General features: G+C 36.8%; 1 pseudogene; it reads right to left on the bottom strand.

Annotated features, from left to right (window-relative positions):
* Positions 1-290: 290 nt before the first annotated feature.
* On the bottom strand, positions 291-6,173 carry LOC129357371 (ubiquitin-conjugating enzyme E2 L3-like; annotated as a pseudogene).
* Between the last annotated feature and the right edge of the window lie 438 nt (positions 6,174-6,611).

The raw sequence follows: 6,611 nt of genomic DNA on the forward strand, positions 1-6,611 counted from the left end.
ATTTTAACCATCTAATGTACCAAGTACCAATAAAAAGGAGCTGTCCTTAATAAAAAAAAAAGCAATACCCATTGATCACCAACTAGACTTTGTCTCGTAAAGTTTCCTGTAATGTTGCAAAGGTGCATTGACAACAGATGGCTGTCTATATACGGGACATCAACAGAAGTAAGTTTACAGTGTATTAAAAAAATTTAAAAGTTGTCATTTCAGTAAATACACTTTCAATGTTCGAGCTCAAAATTTCTTTTGTCACATTTATTTCATTTAAAAAAAAGACTGTTTTCTGGAACAAAATGAAAAGTTCAGTTCATCAAAAATGTATACAAGAGATCTATAATTTATAGATCTATAATCAAGGATTTTTAACAGGAAGAAAAATAATACATTTCTCTGAATGTTTTCATCTTGACATGATGCTCAGACTTATTCTGAGCATCATGTTCCCCTAAGAATTACTTTTACATTTAGACTAAAAGTAAAAAGACCATATCATCTTCCACAGAAAAAGAAGAGAGAAGGGAGTCTGCCTGATCAACAGACAATCCTGGATGGGTACGGATGCATGACACTATCACACCGCTCCTGCATATTGGCAGCTCCAGGCCTGCAGAGTGGTGCAGTAATTGTTGTGGAAGTGTGGAAGAGAGTGAACAAGCAATGTGGTTAGAGGTATGGTACAGCAAATAGGATAGATAATCTGTCGGGCAGAAAAAAAGAAGAGAAGAAACAGCTATGTGCTTGTCACTTATTAGTCCAGGGGCCTCTTTTCTCCGTGTTTCTTTGTAAATTCTTCAGCATTCTTCAAGAATTTTTACGGTCCTTTGAGTATTCTTCTGCTAAGTCTGCCCTCAGAGGATGTTCTGGCTGAGGATCATTCACCAGTGCAATGAGGGACTGAATTACTGGAAAAGAAACAAAAAAAAATCAAGTTTAAAATCAAAAGCACTTTAAAGATAGCTGGTGATACTGTTGTCAAATACAAAGATGCTACCAAAATGCAGACTCCTCACCCTCCTTAAAAAATGACAATCATCTAAGAAATTCAGTTCAAAAGAGTTTAGTTATACAATGCAGACTTTTTTAAAAAATGCAAATTTTTTTTACAGATATATATAGTAAATTTACGAGTTTCAAGGTATACCGCAATATAAAAAGCTCATGGTTTCAAAATTACTAAAATGTTCTGTCATTCTGCTGCTGCAGGGTCAGAGCATCTGTCATTCAATTCTTTTTTTAATTGAGAATCCAATATTTTGTAAATAGCATTATTTAAAAAATGCTATTTCATTATTCATTTTTATGAGATATTAAAAAATATATATCAATGTTTTTTGTATGTTGAACTTTATCCTCACACCAAAAATCACACATATAAGGCAAGTGGTGCTCAAGCCGGTTAGTGTGTGGTTTTGTTCTACCATTTCCATTATCCACTGTTTCTCAGTATTGTAGATGGGCTGTGAGCAGCAACTCTCATCAATGGAGAAAGAATCACGTCACAGATTACTTCGCTATACTTAAAAATATAATAACAAACTGGTATTTTTTTTTAAATGTGCAAGGTTTGGGATTTAGGTAATGCAGTAGAAAGATGTAAACCAATAGCCACACATGAATTTTTAAATCTTTGTTTTTAATCCAAAGGAAAAATAAAGTTCACATCACTTGCTAATATTATTATGTAGTTCCGGTGTTTCACACTGACGGCACAAAACTGCAGCTCCATCAGAAAGCTGACCACAGCTTCACAATTTCTCTCTTCTTTATTACTGTCAGTTCTTCAGAGCAACGAGCTGCTAGCAAGTCAGCTAAATCACAGTCATTTTGCTGCAAAAGTTACTGCAAGAGTTCTTACCGCAGCTCCTGATTAAACTCTTATTAATCCACTGTATGAGCAGCTCTCTGATAGCAGACAGCATGTCTGTTGTCCACAATCATTAATGCATTCAGCTGTTAATCAAAAGGCTTCAGTGCCGTACCCTGCTTGGTGCTGCTATTTGTACCCCTGAAGAAGAAATAATGATCTGAGAACAGTCGGGGCTGAGCCGCATTGGATTTGCTAGTGAAAAATGGATCTGGCAGGGGTGGACTGGAATTAGAGGCAGGCAGGTGGAAAAACACTATGGGTGGATGGGCACCTTCGGGGCAGGACAAGATGCCGTCCTGGGCAGTTGCCCATAAAAAAAAATGCCACTGTCCATCCGCCTATGTCGGAAACGCGCAGTGCAGCCATAGAGGCAGGGATCCAACAGTCTTGACAGCATTGCTGCCTGCCTTATTAGCTCTCGCTGCTGGCTCAAACAATTTGCCTGCGGTGGTGGGCCTCCATTATTTAACCTGAAGTTGATTTAATGTCCAGGATCTGTTGTATGGTGGCATGATCAAGCCAAAATCTTGTGTGTAAAAACAACATCCACACAAGAGGAATACAGATTTGCACAAGCTACATACAGATCTGGTTTCACACACACATCGCTTGCTCTCGCCTCCTTGTTCATGACTAATATTTTCAGCAAAAGGCAGGTGGATCCAGTTGGCATTCCATTTCTACATAATGACTGGTATCCAACACAGTTACTATTGTTGTGATGACATGGTAAAAGCGGACTGTCAGAAAGAGCAGGAGCTTCATAAATTTCCTGTAAGTTATGTATGGTATATACACAATGTTAATAACTGAAGGTAACAGTTGTTTAATTGTGTTATACAATTGGCACTATGTGATGAAAAATACATAGTAGTGCTGCTTAAGACTTAAAGCAACAAAATCAGCTGCAACTTAAAATGTAGGTTGTTTGCAGCAACAACTGGTTTAATCTATGGTTGTTTGCCAACCATCTTAGATTTTTTCTATGCTGTTAACTCTAAATCTCAGAAGTTTCCAAACATGGTAGGAAGTTTTGACACTTTCTAACATAAAATTTCTGTTTTAATTTTACTCACTTTGTGTGATTCTATTGCGAAAAACAAAACAACAACAAACAAAGTTCCTAATAAACTAAAAACATAACAAATATGTAAACAATGTCAGTGTGATTGATACCGGTACCAGTACTCTAGTACTTGAGACCAAGACCACTTTTTGATGGTCTCTGACTCAAACGCATTTGTATTCTGTCTTGTCTTCGTCTCGGATGTTGAGGAGTCTGGATTTTATTCCAAGGCCACAACTGTGAAAATTATATTACCCAAAACATTTGTTACAAACTTGCTTTCATTGGTTGCAAAACATACTGATTCAAATACAAGAAATGTTAGCACCTTCACACAACTCTAGCCCCTTTCACTAGCAAACTGCAACCCAACTAAGCCATGATTGTGTCATGCAGCCCCCTCTGAAGATGGCTTATCAGGAGAAATGATTGGTAGATGAAGCAACAAATATGGGGAATACACTGCATCCTGCACAACCTTGGCTGTCCAGGGACTTGTGTTGTAAATCCATTTCTGACTGTCAAATTGGAATTCAGCACCATCAACCTACACATCCTCCACTGGAATCTTCCCCAGCTTACAGTGTCAGCCTCCCCCCTACTCCCACCTTAGATATAAACTGTCTCATTGTCTCATCACCTCTCGTTTAGATTACTCCAATTCTCTTCTTTTGGCCAAGCACAGAAAACCCTCCCAAAATTCAGCTGCCCACATCTTACAGAAATCTCTCAATTACATCACATTTATTGTACGACAGCTCCATTGGCTTCCCATCTCCATCAACTACAAAATACTTATCCTTTTACTTTCAAAGTTGTTCACAACCTCGCCACTCCTTATCTTTTGAACCTCCTTCACATTGCTACACCCCCCCATTCTCTCAGATCCTCCTCTTATAATCATCGCACTGTTCACCCTGCCCACCTTGTTACTATGTACTTAATTTTTATTGTCTTAATATTTAAATTATGCCAGGTGACCTTGAGTACCAATAACCCTGCTTCTCCAAGATTACTCTCCTGCTGAGGGGAGCATATGCAGGATCAGTACAATGTGAATTGTTAATGTGAATTTGGCAATGAATGCAGAATGCTTTCCAAACTTAGGAAAAATCAAGATAATAGCCATTTAATTAATATGGTAAGAATGCAGAACAAAAACACTATATGTGACCCAATGATTATCAACCGAACTCTCCACAATTTTAAATATTCCTAAATACAATTATAACTGATCCAGCAGATATGTCCTCTTATCTGAGAAGTGTATCTCTATCTACTATTGCAGAGTATTGCTCCGTTTCAGACGGCGTTATTACTTTGGAGGAGGTCTGAGCAGCAATTAAAATGAATGCTAAATGGAAAATGCTCTTGCCCGAATGGGTTTCCACAAAAATTTTAAGTCATTTTTGCCAGATATTCAATCAATATTTATGCCTGCTGTTAACATTTTTGAAAAATGGCAGTCCCCTCATGGAGACATGCCTCCATTAATCTGCTTTTAAAAGAAGGTGAAACAGATCCTTTAGATCTGTCAGTTTGCTTCATGTACAAAATTATAGCAAAAGAACTGTCCTGGAGATTGGAAAACATCCTCCCTGAAATAATAGACCAAATAAGGCAGGATTTATAAAACAAAAACAATATTTGACATGTTCTTAAAGTTGTTCAGTATATTAATACTAATAAAGCCACCATTAATTGCCACCATTAATGTAGAGAAGGATTTTGACAGAATTGAAAAGCAACTGAATTTCAGGTGTCAGAGAAGTTCCATGTGAAAATTTCACCCTTATTGTTTACATTGCTTATTGAACCTCTGGTTGGGATAAACAGGACTACTACTGATGTATGTGGAATTAATATAGATGGGTCACATTATTTCACTATTTGCTTATGATATACTTTTGTATATGTGTAAACTTGAGAAATTGATTCCAGTAATCTTTGAGTCTATGAGAATGTCACAGTACTTCGTCAGGATACAAAATCAGACTAGGGAAGTCTGCTGCCACCTTTAATACAATCTCCCTTTCTAATGTCTGAGGGGCTTTAAATATTTGGATATCTTTGCTATATCTGATATGAATAATCTCTCTGAAACCAACTACTCACCTTTAAATCAGAAGACTAAAAATGATTGAACAAAATGGGCTCCTCTACAAACTATTTTCTTAGAAAGAATCAATACCATTAAAATGAACATTCTTCCACGACTGAACTACTTATTTCAAAATCTTCCCTGCCATCTATCTCCTGGACTCTTCAAATCAATGAACTCTTATTTATCTCGCTTTATTTGGAATAACAAACACCCATGAGTCAAGAAGTGAAAATATATGTACCTTCTCTTCTTGGACATCTAAATGACTATCAAATCATCTGAGGGACAGACTCTGACTCTTAAATCTTTTGAATAAATAAGGGACAATTTTCATATTTTTAACTAAGAATTTTTAAAAGTATCTTCATTTTGTAAGAAATCTTTCTGGACAGGAAAATTGTCAGAGTTAGTCCAAATCTCTGAAGATATACACTTTGTTATCTGGTTGTGATTCCCCAGATTATGATGCTCTGAAGCATGACCTATGGGATGAGGTTCAATCCACAATATTTAGAGGGAGATCTAAAATTGGGTTTTTCCCAGATGCACCTTAATTTCTATACATGAACGGAACTTTAATTTTTTTATGTGTTTTAAAAGAAACAATAACAAAATAGCATTCATTGACAAACAACAAAGAACATTTCATTGGTAAAATAGCTCAGCAAGCTTTATCAGGTAGCTCAGATAATTTATGATAAAAAAAAAAAAGAGTTTTGCCACGTGGTACCACTAACCTTGGTCCGTTTTGGTAGCGGGTTTCCAGTTCTCAGCACTAATCACAGGCAAGCATACCTGACCTTTCTCATCGATGTTGGGGTGATAGATCTTGTCTTGAATGTGATTTGGGAGGCTTGAATGGGTACTCGGTTGGAAAAATTATTCAATCCTGAATGCACCTTTGTCATATGGTGGATTGTCCTGGAAGAAAAGTTAATGATTGTATATAAATCCAAATTAAGGCAAATCAGTTTAGAAAAACAAAAAGAAACAACTTCTTACAGGAACAATAAGCCTTGCCATGACAATAGGTTTGATTCCTCAACTTGAATGTTCCTGAAGTTCTTCATCCCAGATCTCCGAATCTCTTCAAGTCCTAATAAACCAAACACGACACATATTATACAGTACATTAAAGTCTCAAATGCATTAAAAGTCTAACACAAACCGTTGTGATCGATCAACGGATAGAAACATTGACACAAACTAAAAGGCAATCTAAGGAAGTCACATAAAATACTGTGTGGAAAAAGGAAACCAGACTGTGAGAAAAAAATTAAAACTAATAGAATACTACGATCATCATTGCTGCTTGCAAGTCAAGTCAAAGAAGCCAAGAGAAACACAATGAGCAGTAAAAGAAGCAAAGAAAGGCAGATTGGTGACAACATCAGACTCTTCTTAAACAGAGAAGACTTGTCCAAATAAGTAAAACAAACTGAGGAGGTCATAAGCGGTGAACAAATTAACAGAAGAAGTTCCTCTCAAGACACAAGAGATTCCGCAAAAAGAACCCAGCCCTTAATGTTTGACGCTCCCAGTTTAAGCAGAAGCCCTTCTGGAGAGTGAGA

The sequence above is a fragment of the Poeciliopsis prolifica genome, unplaced genomic scaffold (assembly GCF_027474105.1).
Source record: "Poeciliopsis prolifica strain line A6 unplaced genomic scaffold, Auburn_PproV2 SCAFFOLD250, whole genome shotgun sequence".
Taxonomy (NCBI): domain Eukaryota; kingdom Metazoa; phylum Chordata; class Actinopteri; order Cyprinodontiformes; family Poeciliidae; genus Poeciliopsis; species Poeciliopsis prolifica.